Source organism: Schistocerca cancellata, chromosome 6 (genome assembly GCF_023864275.1).
Source record: "Schistocerca cancellata isolate TAMUIC-IGC-003103 chromosome 6, iqSchCanc2.1, whole genome shotgun sequence".
Taxonomy (NCBI): domain Eukaryota; kingdom Metazoa; phylum Arthropoda; class Insecta; order Orthoptera; family Acrididae; genus Schistocerca; species Schistocerca cancellata.
In genome coordinates this window covers 107,803,381-107,823,645 of record NC_064631.1, presented here as the reverse complement: position 1 = coordinate 107,823,645, position 20,265 = coordinate 107,803,381, and positions in this window count along the sequence as shown.

The window sequence follows — 20,265 nt, the reverse complement described above, 5'->3', positions numbered from 1 at the left end:
TTGCGAATTTTGTATTGAATCGGGATGCAATTTCTGTGTTTCATCCTCAATGTGATGGTCGAAGGGTAACAGTAAACCTGCTGTGGTGCTTCGGAGTCTAACACTGGGCCCCCAGGAAAGACTCAAAGTACATACTCTTCTAAACCGCACTCCTGTGGACAGAAATCGGCATTGCGAATTTTGTAATGAATCGGGATCTAATTTTTGTGTTTCATCGTCAATGTGATTGTCGAGGGGATACAGTTAATCTGCTGTGGTGCATCGGAGTCTTACACTGGGCCCCCAGGGATGAATCAAAGTACATACTCTTCTAAGCCGTATTCCTGTGGACAGAAACCGGCATTGCGAATTTTGTATTGAATCGGGATGAATTTTCTGTGTTTCATCGTCAATGTGATGGTCGAAGGAATACAGTCAATCTGCTGTCGTGCATCGGAGTCTTACACTGGGCCCCCAGGGAAGAGCCAAAGTACATACTCTTCTAAACCGTACTCCTGTGGACATAAATCGGCATTGCTAATTTTGTAATGAATCGGGATGCAATTTCTGTGTTTCATCGTCAATGTCATGGTCGAAGGGTAACAGTAAACCTGCTGTGGTGCATCGGAGTCTAACACTGGGCTCCCAGGGAAGTGCCCAAAAACAGGCTGCCCGAAACTTTACTCTCGTCAATATAAATCGACATTGCGAATTTTGTATTGAATCGGGATGCAATATCTGTGTTTCATCGTCAATGTGATGGTCGATGGGTAACAGTAACCCTGCTGTGGTGCTTCGGAGTCTAACACTGGGCCCCAGGAAAGCATCAAAGTATATATTCTTCTAAATCGCACTCCTATGGACAGAAATCGGCATTGCGAATTTTGTAATGTATCGGGATGCAATTTCTGTATTTCATCGTCAATGTGATAGTCGAAGGGTAACAGTAAACCTGCTGTGGTGCATCGGACTCTAACACTGGGCCCCAAGGGAAGAGCCCAAAGACGGGCTGCCCGAAACTTTACCCTCGTCAATTTAAATCGACATTGCAAATTTTGTATTGAATCGGGATGCAATATCTGTGTTCCATCGTCAATGTAATGGTCGAAGGGTAACAGTAAACCTGCTACGGTGCGTCGGAGTCTTACACTGGGCCCCCTGGGAAGAATCAAAGTACATACTCTTCTAAACCGTACTCCTGTGGACAGAAATCGTCATTGCGAATTTTGTATTGAATCGGGATGCAATTTCTGTGTATCATCGTCAATGTGATGGTCGAAGGGATACAGTAAACCTGCTGTCGTGCATCGGAGTCGTACACTGGGCCCCCTGGGAAGAATCAAAGTACATACTCATCTAAACCGTACTCCTGTGGACAGAAATCGGCATTGCGAATTTTGTATTGAATCGGGATGCAAATTCTGTGTTTCATCGGCAATGTGATGGTCGAAGGGATACAGTAAACCTGCTGTCGTGCATCGGAGACTTACACTGGGCCCCCAGGGAAGAGCCAAAGTACATACTCTTCTAAACCGTACTACAGTTGACAGAAATCGGCAATGCGAATTTTGTATTGAATCGGGATGCAATTTCTGTTTTTCATCGTTAATGTGATGGTCTAAGGGTAACAGCAAACCTGCTGTGGTGCATCGTAGTCTAACACTGGGCCCCAGGGAAGAGCCCAAATGCGGGCTCCCCGAAACATTACTCTCGTCAATATAAATCGACGTTGCGAATTTTGTATTGAATCGGGATGCAATTTCTGTGTTTCATCCTCAATGTTATGGTCCAAGGGTAACAGTAAACCAGCTGTGGTGCTTCGGAGTCTAACACTGGGCCCCCAGGAAAGACTCAAAGTACATGCTCTTCTAAACCGCACTCCTGTGGACAGAAATCGGCATTGCGAATTTTGTAATGAATCGGGATGCAATTTCTGTGTTTCATCGTCAATGTAATGGTCGACGGGATACAGTTAATCTGCTGTGGTGCATCGGAGTCTTACACTGGGCCACCAGGGAAGAGCCTAATAACATACTCTTCTAAAGCGTACTCCTGTGGACAGAAATCGGCATTACGAATTTTGTATTGAATCGGGATGGAAATTCTGTGTTTCAACATCAATGTGATGGTCGAAGGGTTACAGTAAACCTGCTGTGGTGCATCGGAGTCTTACACTGGGCCCCCTGGGAAGAATCAAAGTACATACTCTTCTAAACCGTACTCCTGTGGACAGAAATCGGCATTGCGAATTTTGTATTGAATCGGGATGCAATTTCTGTGTTTCCTTTTCAATGTGATGGTCGAAGGGACACAGTAAACCTGCGGTCGTGCATCGGAGTCTTACACTGCTCCCCCAGGGAAGAGCAAAAGTACATACTATTCTAAACCGTACACCTGTGGACGGAAATCGTCATTGCCAATTTTGTATTGAGTCAGGATGCAATTTCTGTGTTTCATCGTCAATGTGATGGTCGAAGGGTTATAGTAAACGAGATGTGGTGCATCGTAGTCTAACTCTGGGCCCCCAGGGATGAGCCAAAGTACATCTCTTCTAAACCGTTCTCCTGTGGACAGAAATCGGATTTGAAATTTTGTATTGAATCGGGATGCAATTTCTGTGTTTCATCGTCAATGTGATGGTCGAAGGGTTACAGTAAACCTGTTGTGGTGCATCGTAGACTAACACTCAGCCCCCAGGGAAGAGCCAAAGTACTTACACTTCTAAACCGTACTACTGTGGACAGAAATCGGCATTGCGAATTTTGTATTGATTCGGGATGCAATTTCTGTGGTTCATCGTCAATGTGATGGCCGAATGGTTACAGTAAACCTGCAGTGGTGCATCGGAGTCTAACACTCGGCCCCCAGGGAAGAGCCAAAATACATACTCTTCTAAACCGTACTCCTGTGGACAGAAATAAGCATTGCGAATGTTGTATTGAATCGGGATGCAATTTCTGAGTTTTATCGTCAATGTGATGGTCGAAGGGTTACAGTAAACCTGCTGTGGTGCATCGTAGTCTAACACTGGGTTCCCAGGGAAGAGCCAAAGTACATACTCTTCTATACCGTACTCCTGTGGACAGAAATCGGCATTGCGATTTTTGTATTGAATCGGGATGCAATTTCTGTGTTTCATCGTCAATGTGATGGTCGAAGGGTTACAGTTAACCTGATGTGGTGCTTCGTAGTCTAACACTGGGCCCTAGGGAAGAGCCAAAGTACATACTCTTCTAAACCGTATTCCTGTGGACAGAAATCGGCATTGCGAATTTGGTATTGAATCGGGATGCAATTTCTGTGTTTCATCGTCAATGTGGTGGTCGAAGGGTTACAGTAAACCTGTTGTGGTGCATCGTAGTCTAACACTCAGCCCTCAGGGAAGAGCCAAAGTACTTACACTTCTAAACCGTACTCCTGTGGACAGTAATCGGCATTACGAATTTTGTATTGAATCGGGATGCAATATCTGTCTTTCATCGTCAATGTAACGGTCGAAGGGTAACAGTAAACCTGCTGTGGTGCATCGTAGTCTAACACTGGGCCCCAGGGAAGAGCCCAAATGCGGGCTCCCCGAAACATTACTCTCGTCAATATAAATCGACGTTGCGAATTTTGTATTGAATCGGGATGCAATTTCTGTGTTTCATCCTCAATGTGATGGTCGAAGGGTAACAGTAAACCAGTTGTGGTGCTTCGGAGTCTAACACTGGGCCCCCAGGAAAGACTCAAAGTACATACTCTTCTAAACCGCACTCCTGTGGACAGAAATCGGCATTGCGAATTTTGTAATGAATCGGGATGCAATTTCTGTGTTTCATCGTCAATGTAATGGTCGAGGGGATACAGTTAATCTGCTGTGGTGCATCGGAGTCTTACACTGGGCCACCAGGGAAGAGCCTAAGAACATACTCTTCTAAACCGTACTCCTGTGGACAGAAATCCGCATTACGAATTTTGTATTTAATTGGGATGGAAATTCTGTGTTTCAACATCAATGTGATGGTCGACGGGTTACAGTAAACCTGCTGTGGTGCATCGGAGTCTTACACTGGGCCCCCTGGGAAGAATCAAAGTACATACTCTTCTAAACCGTACTCCTGTGGACAGAAATCGGCATTGGGAATTTTGTATTGAATCGGGATGCAATTTCTGTGTTTCCTCGTCAATGTGATGGTCGAAGGGACACAGTAAACCTGCGGTCGTGCATCGGAGTTTTACACTGGGCCCCCAGGGAAGAGCAAAAGTACATACTCTTCTAAACCGTACACCTGTGGACAGAAATCGTCATTGCCAATTTTGTATTGAGTCAGGATGCAATTTCTGTGTTTCATCGTCAATGTGATGGTCGAAGGGTTATAGTAAACCAGATGTGGTGCATCGTAGTCTAACTCTGGGCCCCCAGGGATGAGCCAAAGTACATCTCTTCTAAACCGTTTTCCTGTGGACAGATATCGGATTTGAAATTTTGTATTGAATCGGGATGCAATTTCTGTGTTTCATCGTCAATGTGATGGTCGAAGGGTTACAGTAAACCTGTTGTGGTGCATCGTAGTCTAACACTCAGCCCCCAGGGAAGACCCAAAGTACTTACACTTCTAAACCGTACTCCTGTGGACAGAAATCGGCTTTGCGAATTTTGTATTGAATCGGGATGCAATTTCTGTGTTTCATCGTCAATGTGATGGCCGAATGGTTACAGTAAACCTGCAGTGGTGCATCGGAGTCTAACACTCGGCCCCCAGGGAAGAGCCAAAATACATACTCTTCTAAACCGTACTCCTGTGGACAGAAATAAGCATTGCGAATGTTGTATTGAATCGGGATGCAATTTCTGAGTTTTATCGTCAATGTGATGGTCGAAGGGTTACAGTAAACCTGCTGTGGTGCATCGTAGTCTAACACTGGGTTCCCAGGGAAGAGCCAAAGTACATACTCTTCTATACCGTACTCCTGTGGACAGAAATCGGCATTGCGATTTTTGTATTGAATCGGGATGCAATTTCTGTGTTTCATCGTCAATGTGATGGTCGAAGGGTTACAGTTAACCTGATGTGGTGCTTCGTAGTCTAACACTGGGCCCTAGGGAAGAGCCAAAGTACATACTCTTCTAAACCGTATTCCTGTGGACAGAAATCGGCATTGCGAATTTTGTATTGAATCGGGATGCAATTTCTGTGTTTCATCGTCAATGTGGTGGTCGAAGGGTTACAGTAAACTTGTTGTGGTGCATCGTAGTCTAACACTCAGCCCTCAGGGAAGAGCCAAAGTACTTACACTTCTAAACCGTACTCCTGTGGACAGTAATCGGCATTACGAATTTTGTATTGAATCGGGATGCAATATCTGTCTTTCATCGTCAATGTAATGGTCGAAGGGTAACAGTAAACCTGCTGTGGTGCATCGGAGTCTAACACTGGGCCCCCAGGGAAGAGCCCAAAAACGGGCTCCCCGAAACTTTACTCTCGTCAATATAAATCGACAATGCGAATTTTGTATTGAATCGGGATGCAATTTCTGTCTTTCATCGTCAATGTGATGGTCGAAGGGATACAGTGAACCTGCTGTGGTGCATCGGAGTCTTACACTTGCCCCCCAGGGAAGAATCAAAGTACATACTCATCTAAACCGTACTCCTGTGGACACAAATCGGCATTGCGAATTTTGTATTGAATCGGGACGCAATTTCTGTGTTTCATCGGCAATGTGATGCTCTAAGGGATACAGTAAACCTGCTGTCGTGCATCGGAGACTTACACTCGGCCCGCAGGGAAGAGCCAAAGTACATACTCTTGTAAACCGTACTACTGTTGACAGAAATCGGCAATGCGAATTTTGTATTGAATCGGGATGCAATTTCTGTGTTTCATCGTTAATGTGATGGTCTAAGGGTAACAGCAAACCTGCTGTGGTGCATCGGAGTCTAACACTGGGCCCCAGGGAAGAGCCCAAATGCGGGCTCCCCGAAAAATTACTCTCGTCAATATAAATCGACATTGCGAATTTTGTATTGATTCGGGATGCAATTTCTGTGTTTCATCCTCAATATGATTGTCGAAGGGTAATAGTAAACCTGCTGTGGTGCATCGGTGTCTAACACTGGGCCCCAAGGGAAGAGCACAAGCACGGGCTGCCCGGAACTATACCCTCGTCAATTTAATTCGACATTGCAAATTTTGTATTGAATCGGGATGCAATATCAGTGTTTCATCGTCAATGTGATGGTCGAAGGGTAACAGCAAACCTGCTGTGGTGAGTCGGAGTCTAACACTCGGCCTCAGGGAAGAGCCAAAATGCGGGCTCCCTGAAACATTACTCTCCTCAATATAAATCGACATTGCGAATTTTGTATTGAATCGGGGTGCAATTTCTGTGTTTCATCGTCAATGTGATGGTCGAATGGATACAGTAAACCTGCTGTGGTGCATCGGAGTCTAACACTGGGCCCCAAGGGAAGAGCACAAAAACGGGCTGCCCGGAACTATACCCTCGTAAATTTAATTCGACATTGCAAATTTTGTATTGAACTGGATGCAATATCTGTGTTTCATCGTCAATGTGATGGTCGAAGCGTAACTGTAAACCTGCTGTCGTGCATCGGAGTCTTACACTGGGCCCCCAGGGAAGAGCCAAAGTACATACTCTTCTAAACCGTACTCCTGTGGACAGAAATCGGCAATGCGAATTTTGTATTGAATCGTGATGCAATTTCTCTGTTTCATCGTCAATGTGATGGTCGAAGGGTAACAGCAAACCTGCTGTGGTGAGTCGGAGTGTAACACTCGGCCCCAGGGAAGAGTCCAAATGTGGGCTCCCTGAAACATTACTCTCGTCAATATAAATCGACATTGCGAATTTTGTATTGAATCGGGATGCAATTTCTGTGTTTCATCGTCAATGTGATGGCCGAATGGTTACAGTAAACCTGCAGTGGTGCATCGGAGTCTAACACTCGGCCCCCAGGGAAGAGCCAAAATACATACTCTTCTAAACCGTACTACTGTGGACAGAAATAAGCATTGCGAATGTTGTATTGAATCGGGATGCAATTTCTGAGTTTTATCGTCAATGTGATGGTCGAAGGGTTACAGTAAACCTGCTGTGGTGCATCGTAGTCTAACACTGGGTTCCCAGAGAAGAGCCAAAGTACATACTCTTCTATACCGTACTCCTGTGGACAGAAATCGGCATTGCGATTTTTGTATTGTATCGGGATGCAATTTCTGTGTTTCATCGTCAATGTGATGGTCGAAGGGTTACAGTTAACATGATGTGGTGCTTCGTAGTCTAACACTGGGCCCTAGGGAAGAGCCAAAGTACATACTCTTCTAAACCGTATTCCTGTGGACAGAAATCGGCATTGCGAATTTTGTATTGAATCGGGATGCAATTTCTGTGTTTCATCGTCAATGTGGTGGTCGAAGGGTTACAGTAAACCTGTTGTGGTGCATCGTAGTCTAACACTCAGCCCTCAGGGAAGAGCCAAAGTACTAACACTTCTAAACCGTACTCCTGTGGACAGTAATCGGCATTACGAATTTTGTATTGAATCGGGATGCAATATCTGTCTTTCATCGTCAATGTAATGGTCGAAGGGTAACAGTAAACCTGCTGTGGTGCATCGGAGTCTAACACTGGGCCCCCAGGGAAGAGCCCAAAAACGGGCTCCCCGAAACTTTACTCTCGTCAATATAAATCGACAATGCGAATTTTGTATTGAATCGGGATGCAATTTCTATGTTTCATCGTCAATGTGATAGTCGAAGGGATACAGTGAACCTGCTGTGGTGCATCGGAGTCTTACACTTGCCCCCCAGGGAAGAATCAAAGTACATACTCATCTAAACCGTACTCCTGTGGACACAAATCGGCATTGCGAATTTTGTATTGAATCGGGATGCAATTTCTGTGTTTCATCGTTAATGTGATGTTCTAAGGGTAACAGCAAACCTGCTGTGGTGCATCGGAGTCTAACACTGGGCCCCAGGGAAGAGCCCAAATGCGGGCTCCCCGAAAAATTACTCTCGTCAATATAAATCGACATTGCGAATTTTGTATTGATTCGGGATGCAATTTCTGTGTTTCATCCTCAATGTGATTGTCGAAGGGTAATAGTAAACCTGCTGTGGTGCATCGGTGTCTAACACTGGGCCCCAAGGGAAGAGCACAAGAACGGGCTGCCCGGAACTATACCCTCGTCAATTTAATTCGACATTGCAAATTTTGTATTGAATCGGGATGCAATATCTGTGTTTCATCGTCAATGTGATGGTCGAAGGGTAACTGCAAACCTGCTGTGGTGAGTCGGAGTCTAACACTCGGCCCCAGGGAAGAGCCAAAATGCGGGCTCCCTGAAACATTACTCTCGTCAATATAAATCGACATTGCGAATTTTGTATTGAATCGGGGTGCAATTTCTGTGTTTCATCGTCAATGTGATGGTCGAATGGATACAGTAAACCTGCTGTCGTGCATCGGAGTCTTCCACTGGGCCCCCAGGGAAGAGCCAAAGTACATACTCTTCTAAACCGCACTCCTGTGGACAGAAATCGGCATTGCGAATTTTGTAATGAATCGGGATGCAATTTCTGTGTTTCATCGTCAATGTGATGGTCGAAGGAAAATAGTAAACCTGCTGTGGTGCATCGGAGTCTAACACTGGGCCCCAAGGGAAGAGCACAAAAACGGGCTGCCCGGAACTATACCCTCGTCAATTTAATTCGACATTGCAAATTTTGTATTGAACTGGATGCAATATCTGTGTTTCATCGTCAATGTGATGGTCGAAGGCTAACAGTAAACCTGCTGTCGTGCATCGGAGTCTTACACTGGGCCCCCAGGGAAGAGCCAAAGTACATACTCTTCTAAACCGTACTCCTGTGGACAGAAATCGGCAATGCGAATTTTGTATTGAATCGTGATGCAATTTCTCTGTTTCATCGTCAATGTGATGGTCGAAGGGTAACAGCAAACCTGCTGTGGTGTGTCGGAGTGTAACACTCGGCCCCAGGGAAGAGACCAAATGTGGGCTCCCTGAAACATTACTCTCGTCAATATAAATCGACATTGCGAATTTTGTATTGAATCGGGATGCAATTTCTGTGTTTCATCGTCAATGTGGTGGCCGAATGGTTACAGTAAACCTGCAGTGGTGCATCGGAGTCTAACACTCGGCCCCCAGGGAAGAGCCAAAATACATACTCTTCTAAACCGTACTCCTGTGGACAGAAATAAGCATTGCGAATGTTGTACTGAATCGGGATGCAATTTCTGTGTTTCATCGTCAATGTGATGGTCGAAGGGTTACAGTGAACCTGATGTGGTGCTTCGTAGTCTAACACTGGGCCCTAGGGAAGAGCCAAAGTACATACTCTTCTAAACCGTATTCCTGTGGACAGAAATCAGCATTGCGAATTTTGTATTGAATCGGGATGCAATTTCTGTGTTTCATCGTCAATGTGATGGTCGAAGGGTTACAGTAAACCTGTTGTGGTGCATCGTAGTCTAACACTCAGCCCTCAGGGAAGAGCCAAAGTACTTACACTTCTAAACCGTACTCCTGTGGACAGTAATCGGCATTACGAATTTTGTATTGAATCGGGATGCAATATCTGTCTTTCATCGTCAATGTAATGGTCGAAGGGTAACAGTAAACCTGCTATGGTGCATCGGAGTCTAACACTGGGCCCCCAGGGATGAGCCCAAAAACGGGCTCCCCAAAACTTTACTCTCGTCAATATAAATCGACAATGCGAATTTTGTATTGAATCGGGATGCAATTTCTGTGTTTCATCGTCAATGTGATGGTCGAAGGGATACAGTGAACCTGCTGTGGTGCATTGGAGTCTTACACTAGCCCCCCAGGGAAGAATCAAAGTACATACTCATCTAAACCGTACTCCTGTGGACAGAAATCGGCATTGCGAATTTTGTATTGAATCGGGACGCAATTTCTGTGTTTCATCGGCAATGTGATGGTCGAAGGGATACAGTAAACCTGCTGTCGTGCATCGGAGACTTACACTCGGCCCCCAGGGAAGAGCCATAGTACATACTCTTCTAATCCGTACTACTGTTGACAGAAATCGGCAATGCGAATTTTGTATTGAATCGGGATGCAATTTCTGTGTTTCATCGTTAATGTGATGGTCTAAGGGTAACAGCAAACCTGCTGTGGTGCATCGGAGTCTAACACTGCGCCCCAAGGGAAGAGCACAAAAACGGGCTGCCCGGAACTATACGCTCGTCAATTTAATTCGACATTGCAAATTTTGTATTGAACTGGATGCAATATCTGTGTTTCATCGTCAATGTGATGGTCGAAGGGTAACAGTAAACCTGCTGTTGTGCATCGGTGTCTAACACTGGGCCCCAAGGGAAGAGCACAAAAACGGGCTGCCCGGAACTATACCCTCGTCAATTTAATTCGACATTGCAAATTTTGTATTGAACTGGATGCAATATCTGTGTTTCATCGTCAATGTGATGGTCGAAGGGTAACAGCAAACCTGCTGTGGTGCATCGGTGTCTAACACTGGGCCCCACGGGAAGAGCACAAAAACGGGTTGCCCGGAACTATACCCTCGTCAATTTAATTCGACATTGCAAATTTTGTATTGAACTGGATGCAATATCTGTGTTTCATCGTCAATGTGATGGTCGAAGGGTAACAGTAAACCTGCTGTCGTGCATCGGAGTCTTACACTGGGCCCCCAGGGAAGAGCCAAAGTACATACTCTTCTAAACCGTACTCCTGTGGACAGAAATCGGCAATGCGAATTTTGTATTGAATCGTGATGCAATTTCTCTGTTTCATCGTCAATGTGATGGTCGAAGGGTAACAGCAAACCTGCTGTGGTGAGTCGGAGTGTAACACTCGGCCCCAGGGAAGAGCCCAAATGCGGGCTCCCTGAAACATTACTCTCGTCAATATAAATCGACATTGCCAATTTTGTATTGAATCGGGATGCAATTTCTGTGTTTCATCGTCAATGTGATGGTCGAAGGAATACAGTCAACCTGCTGTTGTGCATCGGAGTCTAACACTGGACCCCAGGGAAGTGCCAAAGTACATACTCTTCTAAACCGTATTCCTGTGGACAGAAATCGGCACTGCGAATTTTGTATTGAATCGGGATACAATTTCTGTGTTTCATCGTCAATGTGATGGTCGTAAGGATACAGTAAACCTGCTGTCGTGCATCGTAGTCTTACACTGGGCCACCAGGGAAGAGCCAAAGTACATACTCTTCTGAACCGTACTCCTGTGGCAGAAATCGGCATTGCGAATTTTTTATTGAATCCGGATGCAATTTCTGTGTTTCATCGTCAATGTGATGGTCGAAGGGATACAGTAAACCTGCTGTCGTGCATCGGAGTCTTACACTGGGCCCCCAGGGAAGAGCCAAATTACATACTCCTCTAAACCGTACTCCTGTGGACAGAAATCGGCATTGCGAATTTTGTATTGAATCCGGATGCAATTTCTGTGTTTCATCGTCAATGTGATCGTCGAAGGGTTACAGTAAACCTGCTGTGGTGCATCGTAGTCTAACGCTGGGTCCCCAGGGAAGAGCCAAAGTACATGCTCTTCTAAACCGTACCCCTGTGGACAGAAATTGGCATTGCGAATTTTGTGTTGAATCGGGATGCGATTGCCGTGTCTCATCGTCAATGTGATGGTCGAAGGGTAGCAGTAAACTTGCTGTGGTGCATCGGGGTCTAACACTAGGCCCCCAGGGAAGAGCCAAAGTACATACTCTTCTAAACCCTACTCCTGTGGACAGACATCGGCATTGCGAATTTTGTATTGAATCAGGATGCAATTTCTGTATTTCATCGTCAATGTGATGGTCGAAGGGATACAATGAACCTGCTGTGGTGCATCGGAGTCTTACACTTGCCCCCCAGGGAAGAATCAAAGTACATACTCTTCTAAACCGTACTCCTGTGGACAGAAATCGGCATTGCGAATTTTGTATTGAATCGGGATGCAATTTCTGTGTTTCATCGGCAATGTGATGGTCGAAGGGATACAGTAAACCTGCTGTCGTGCATCGGAGACTTACACTGGGCCCCCAGGGTAGAACCAAAGTACATACTCTTCTAAACCGTACTACTGTTGACAGAAATCGGCAATGCGAATTTTGTATTGAATCGGGATGCAATTTCTGTGTTTCATCGTTAATTTGATGGTCTAAGGGTAACAGCAAACCTGCTGTCGTGCATCGGAGTCTAACACTGGGCCCAAGGGAAGAGCCCAAAAGCGGGCTCCCCGAAACTTTACTCTCGTCAATATAAATCGACATTGCGAATTTTGTATTGAATCGGGATGCAATTTCTGTGTTTCATCGTCAATGTGATGGTCGAAGGAATACAGTCAACCTGCTGTCGTGCATCGGAGTCTTACACTGGGCCCCCAGGGAAGAGCCAAAGTACATACTCTTCTAAACCGTACTCCTGTGGACATAAATCGGCATTGCGAATTTTGTAATGAATCGGGATGCAATTTCTGTGTTTCATCGTCAATGTGATGGTCGAAGGGTAACAGTAAACCTGCTGTGGTGCATCGGAGTCTAACAATGGGCCCCCAGGGAACAACCAAAAAACGGGTTGCCCGACACGTTACTCTCGTCAATATAAATCGACATTGCGAATTTTGTATTGAATCGGGATGCAATTTCTGTGTTTCATCGTCAGTGTGATGGTCGAAGGGTAACAGTAAACCTGCTGTGGTGCTTCGGAGTCTAACACTGGGCCCCCAGGAAGGAATCAAAGTACATACTCTTCTAAATCGCACTCCTGTGGACAGAAATCGGCATTGCGAATTTTGTAACGAATCGGGATGCAATTTCTGTGTTTCATCGTCAATATGATGGTCGAGGGGATACAGTTAATCTGCTGTGGTGCATCGGAGTCTTACACTGGGCCCCCAGGGAAGAGCCTAAGTACATACTCTTCTAAACCGTACTCCTGTGGACAGATATCGGCATTGCGAATTTTGTATTGAATCGGGATGCAATTTCTCTGTTTCATCGTCAATGTGATGGTCGAAGGGTAACAGTAAACCTGCTGTGGTGCATCGGAGTCTAACACTGGGCCCCAGGCAAGAGCCCAAATGCGGGCTCCCCGAAACGTTACTCCCGTCAATATAATTCGACATTGCGAATTTTGTATTGAATCGGGATGCAATTTCTGTGCTTCATCGTCAATGTGATGGTCGAAGGGTAATAGTAAACCTGCTGTGGTGCATCGGAGTCTAACACTGGGCCCCCAGGGAAGAGCCAAAGTACATACTCTTCTAAACCGTACTCCTGTGGACAGAAATCGGCATTGCGAATTTTGTATTCAATCGGGATGCAATTTCTGTGTTTCATCGTCAATGTGATGGTCGAAGGGTTACAGTAAACCTGATGTAGTGCATCGTAGTCTAACACTGGGCCCCTAGGGAAGAGCCAAAGTACATACTCTTCTAAACCGTATTCCTGTGGACAGAAATCGGCATTGTGAATTTTGTATTGAATCGGGATGCAATTTCTGTGTTTCATCGTCAATGTGATGGTCGAAGGGTAACAGTAAACATGCTGTGGTGCATCGGAGTCTAACACTGGAACCCAGGGAAGAGCCCAATAACGGGCTCCCCGAAACTTTACTCTTGTCAATATAAATCGACAATGCGAATTTTGTATTGAGTCGGGATGGAATTTCTGTGTTTCATCGTCAATGTGATGTTCGAAGGGATACAGTGAACCTGCTGTGGTGCATCGGAGTCTTACACTTGCCCCCCAAGGAGGAGCCAAAGTACATACTCTTGTAAACCATACTCCTGGGAACAGAAATCGGCAATGCGAATTTTGTATTGAATCGGGATGCAATTTCTGTGTTTCATCGTCAATCTGATGGTCGAAGGGCAACAGCAAACCTGCTGTAGTGCATCGGAGTCTAACACTGGGCCCCAGGCAAGAACCCAAAAGCGGGCTCCCTGAAACATTACTCTCGTCAATATAAATCGACATTGCGAATTTTGTATTGAATCGGGATGCAATTTCTGTGTTTCATCGTCATTGTGATGGCCGAAGGAATACAGTCAACCTGCTGTCGTGCATCGGAGTCTTCCACTGGGCCCCCAGGGAAGAGCCAAAGTACATACTCTTCTAAACCGCACTCCTGTGGACAGAAATCGGCATTGCGAATTTTGTAATGAATCGGGATGCAATTTCTGTGTTTCATCGTCAATGTGATTGTCGAAGGGTAATAGTAAACCTGCTGTGGTGCATCGGAGTCTAACACTGGGCCCCAAGGGAAGAGCACAAGAACGGGCTGCCCGGAACTATACCCTCGTCAATTTAATTCGACATTGCAAATTTTGTAGTGAATCGGGATGCAATATCTGTGTTTCATCGTCAATGTGATGGTTGAAGGGTAACAGTAAACCTGCTGTGGTGCATCGGAGTCTAACACTGGGCCCCAAGGGAAGAGCACAAAAACGGGCTGCCCGGAATTATACCCTCGTCAATTTAATTCCACATTGCAAATTTTGTATTGAACTGGATGCAATATCTGTGTTTCATCGTCAATGTGATGGTCGAAGGGTAACAGCAAACCTGCTGTCGTGCATCGGAGTCTTACACTGGGCCCCCAGGGAAGAGCCAAAGTACATACTCTTCTAAACCGTACTCCTGTGGACAGAAATCGGCAACGCGAATTTTGTATTGAATCGTGATGCAATTTCTCTGTTTCATCGTCAATGTGATGGTCGAAGGGTAACAGCAAACCTGCTGTGGTGAGTCGGAGTGTAACACTCGGCCCCAGGGAAGAGCCCAAATGCGGGCTCCCTGAAACATTACTCTCGTCAATATAAATCGACATTGCGAATTTTGTATTGAATCGGGATGCAATTTCTGTGTTTCATCGTCAATGTGATGGTCGAAGGAATACAGTCAACCTGCTGTCGTGCATCGGAGTCTAACACTGGACCCCAGGGAAGAGCCAAAGTACATACTCTTCTAATCCGTACTCCTGTGGACAGAAATCGGCATTGCGAACTTTGTATTGAATCGGGATGCAATTTCTGTGTTTCATCGTCAATGTGATGGTCGTAGGGATACAGTAAACCTGCTGTCGTGCATCGGAGTCTTACACTGGGCCACCAGGGAAGAGCCAAAGTACATACTCTTCTGAACCGTACTCCTGTGGCAGAAATCGGCATTGCGAATTTTTTATTGAATCCGGATGCAATTTCTGTGTTTCATCGTCAATGTGATGGTCGAAGGGTTACAGTAAACCTGCTGTGGTGCATCGGAGTCTAACACTGGGTCCCCAGGGAAGAGCCAAAGTACATACTCTTCTTAACCGTACTCCTGTGGACTGAAATTGGCATTGCGAATTTTGTGTTGAATCGGGATGCAATTTCCGTGTTTCATCGTCAATGTGATGGTCGAAGGGTAGCAGTAAACCTGCTGTGGTGCATCGCAGTCTAACACTGGTCCCCCAGGGAAGAGCCCAAAAACGGGCTCCCCGAAATGTTACTCTCGTCAATACAAATCGACATTGCGAATTTTGTATTGAATCGGGATGCAATCTCTGTGTTACATCGTCAATGTGATTGTCGAAGGGATACAGTAAACCTGCTGTCGTGCATCGGAGTCTTACACTGGGCCCCCAGGGAAGAGCCAAAGTACATACTCTTCTAAACCGTACTCCTGTGGACAGAAATCGGCAATGCGAATTTTGTATTGAATCGTGATGCAATTTCTCTGTTTCATCGTCAATGTGATGGTCGAAGGGTAACAGCAAACCTGCTGTGGTGAGTCGGAGTCTAACACTCGGCCCCAGGGAAGAGCCCAAATGCGGGCTCCCTGAAACATTACTCTCGTCAATATACACTCCTGGAAATTGAAATAAGAACACCGTGAATTCTTTGTCCCAGGAAGGGGAAACTTTATTGACACATTCCTGGGGTCAGATACATGACATGATCACACTGACAGAACCACAGGCACATAGACACACGCAACAGAGCATGCACAATGTCGGCACTAGTACAGTGTATATCCACCTTTCACAGCAATGCAGGCTGCTATTCTCCCATGGAGACAATCGTAGAGATGCTGGATGTAGTCCTGTGGAACGGCTTGCCATGCCATTTCCACCTGGCGCCTCAGTTGGACCAGCGTTCGTGCTGGACGTGCAGACCGCGTGAGACGACGCTTCATCCAGTCCCAAACATGCTCAATGGGGGACAGATCCGGAGATCTTGCTGGCCAGGGTAGTTGACTTACACCTTCTAGAGCACGTTGGGTGGCACGGGATACATGCGGACGTGCATTGTCCTGTTGGAACAGCAAGTTCCCTTGCCGGTCTAGGAATGGTAGAACGATGGGTTCGATGACGGTTTGGATGTACCGTGCAATATTCAGTGTCCCCTCGACGATCACCAGTGGTGTACGGCCAGTGTAGGAGATCGCTCTCCACACCATGATGCCGGGTGTTGGCCCTGTGTGCCTCGGTCGTATGCAGTCCTGATTGTGGCGCTCACCTGCACGGCGCCAAACACGCATACGACCATCATTGGCACCAAGGCAGAAGCGACTCTCATCGCTGAAGACGACACGTCTCCATTCGTCCCTCAATTCACGCCTGTCGCGACACCACTGGAGGCGGGCTGCACGATGTTGGGGCGTGAGCGGAAGACGGCCTAACGGTGTGCAGGACCGTAGCCCAGCTTCATGGAGACGGTTGCGAATGGTCCTCGCCGATACCCCAGGAGCAACAGTGTCCCTAATTTGCCGGGAAGTGGCGGTGCGGTCCCCTACGGCACTGCGTAGGATCCTACGGTCTTGGCGTGCATCCGTGCGTCGCTGCGGTCCGGTCCCAGGTCGACGGGCACGTGCACCTTCCGCCGACCACTGGCGACAACATCGATGTACTGTGGAGACCTCACGCCCCACGTGTTGAGCAATTCGGCGGTACGTCCACCCGGCCTCCCGCATGCCCACTATACGCCCTCGCTCAAAGTCCGTCAACTGCACATACGGTTCACGTCCACGCTGTCGCGGCATGCTACCAGTGTTAAAGACTGCGATGGAGCTCCGTATGCCACGGCAAACTGGCTGACACTGACGGCGGCGGTGCACAAATGCTGCGCAGCTAGCGCCATTCGACGGCCAACACCGCGGTTCCTGGTGTGTCCGCTGTGCCGTGCGTGTGATCATTGCTTGTACAGCCCTCTCGCAGTGTCCAGAGCAAGTATGGTGGGTCTGACACACCGGTGTCAATGTGTTCTTTTTTCCATTTCCAGGAGTGTAAATCGACATTGCGAATTTTGTATTGAATCAGGATGCAATTTCTGTGTTTCATCGTCAATGTGATGGTCGAAGGAATACAGTCAACCTGCTGTCGTGCATCGGAGTCTAACACTGGACCCCAGGGAAGAGCCAAAGTACATACTCTTCTAAACCGTACTCCTGTGGACAGAAATCGGCATTGCGAATTTTGTATTGAATCGGGATGCAATTTCTGTGTTTCATCGTCAATGTGATGGTCGTAGGGATACAGTAAACCTGCTGTCGTGCATCGGAGTCTTACACTGGGCCACCAGGGAAGAGCCAAAGTACATACTCTTCTAAACCGTACTCCTGTGGCAGAAATCGGCATTGCGAATTTTGTATTGAATCCGGATGCAATTTCTGTGTTTCATCGTCAATGTGATGGTCGAAGGGTTACAGTAAACCTGCTGTGGTGCATCGGAGTCTAACACTAGGCCCCCCAGGGAAGAGCCAAAGTACATACTCTTCTTAACCGTACTCCTGTGGACAGAAATTGGCATTGCGAATTTAGTGTTGGATCGGGATGCAATTTCCGTGTTTCATCGTCAATGTGATGGACGACGGGTAGCAGTAAACCTCCTGTGGTGCATCGCAGTCTAACACTGGGCCCCCAGGGAAGAGCCCAAAAACGGGCTCCCCGAAATGTTACTCTCGTCAATACAAATCGACATTGCGAATTTTGTATTGAATCGGGATGCAATTTCTGTGTTTCATCGTCAATGTGATGGTCGAAGGGATACAGTAAACCTGCTGTCGTGCATCGGAGTCTTACACTGGGCCCCAGGGAAGAGCCAAAGTACATACTCTTCTAAACCGCACTCCTGTGGACAGAAATCTGCATTGCGAATTTTGTAATGAATCGGGATGCATTTTTTGTGTTTCATCGTCAATGTGATGGTCGTAGGGATACAGTAAACCTGCTGTCGTGCATCGGAGTCTTACACTGGGCCCCCAGGGAAGAGCCAAAGTACATACTCTTCTAAACCGTACTCCTGTGGACAGAAATCGGCACTCCTGTGGACAGAAATCGGCATTGCGAATTTTGTATTGAATCCGGATGCAATTTCTGTGTTTCATCGTCAATGTGATGGTCGAATGGTTACAGTAAACCTGCTGTGGTGCATCGGAGTCTAACACTGGGCCCCCAGGGAAGAGCCAAAGTACATACTCTTCTTAACCGTACTCCTGTGGACAGAAATTGGCATTGCGAATTTTGTGTTGAATCGGGATGCAATTTCCGTGTTTCATCGTCAATGTGATGGTCGAAGGGTAGCAGTAAACCTGCTGTGGTGCGTCGTAGTCTAACACTGGGCCCCCAGGGAAGAGGCCAAAAACGGGCTCCCCGAAATGTTACTCTCGTCAATACAAATCGACATTGCGAATTTTGTATTGAATCGGGATGCAATTTCTGTGTTTCATCGTCAATGTGATGGTCGAAGGGATACAGTAAACCAACTGTCGTGCATCGGAGTCTTACACTGGGCCCCCAGGGAAGAGCCAAACTACATACTCTTCTAAACCGTACTCCTGTGGACAGAAATCGGCATTGCGAATTTTGTATTGAATCGGGATGCAATTACTGTGTTTCATCGTCAATGTGATGGCCGAATGGTTACAGTAAACCTGCTGTGGTGCATCGGAGTCTAACACTCAGCCCCCAGGGAAGAGCCAAAGTACATACTCTTCTAAACCGTACTCCTGTGGACAGAAATCGGCATTGCGAATGTTGTATTGAATCGGGATGCAATTTCTGTGTTTCATCGTCAATGTGATGGTCGAAAGGTTACAGTAAACCTGCTATGGTGAATCGTAGTCTAACACTGGGCCCCCAGGGAAGAGCCAAAGTACATACTCTTCTAAACCGTAGTCCTGTGGACAGAAATCGGCATTGCGATTTTTGTATTGAATCGGGATGCAATTTCTGTGTTTCACCGTCAATGAGATGGTCGAAGGGTTACAGTAAACCTGATGTGGTGCATCGTAGTCTAACACTGGGCCCCTAGATAAGAGCCAAAGTACATACTCTTCTAAACCATATTCCTGTGGACTGAAATCGGCATTGCGAATTTTGTAGTGAATCGGGATGCAATTTCTGTGTTTCATCGTCAATGTGATGGTCGAAGGGATACAGTGAACCTGCTGTGGTGCATCGGAGTCTTACACTTGCCCCCCAGGGAAGGATCAAAGTACATACTCTTCTAAACCGTACTCCTGTGGACAGAAATCGGCATTGCGAATTTTGTATTGAATCGTGATGGAATTTCTCTGTTTCATCGTCAATGTGATGGTCGGAGGGATACAGAAAACCTGCTGTCGTGCATCGGAGTCTTACACTGGGCCCCCAGGGAAGAGCCAAAGTACATACTCTTCTAAACTGTACTCCTGTGGACAGAAATCGGCAATGCGAATTTTGTATTGAATCGGGATGCAAATTCTGTGTTTCATCGTCAATGTGATGGTGGAAGGGTAACAGCAAACCTGCTGTGGTGCATCGGAGTGTAACACTGGGCCCCAGGGAAGTGCCCATATGCGGGCTCCCTGAAACATTACTCTCGTCAATATAAATCGACATTGCGAATTTTGTTTTGAATCGGTATGCAATTTCTGTGTTTCATCGTCAATGTGATGGTTGAAGGAATACAGTCAACCTGCTGTCGTGCATCGGAGTCTTACACTGGGCCCCCAAAGAGCCAAAGTACATACTCCTCGAAACCGTACTCCTGTGGACATAAATCGGTATTGCGAATTTTGTAATGAATCGGGATGCAATTTCTGTGTTTCATCGTCAATGTGATGGTCGAAGGGTAACAGTAAACCTGCTGTGGTGCATCGGAGTCTAACACTGGGCCCCCAGGGAAGAGCCCAAAAACGGTCTGCCCGAAACGTTACTCTCGTCAGTATAAATCGACATTGCGAATTTTGTATTGATTCGGGATGCAATATCTGTATTACATCGTCA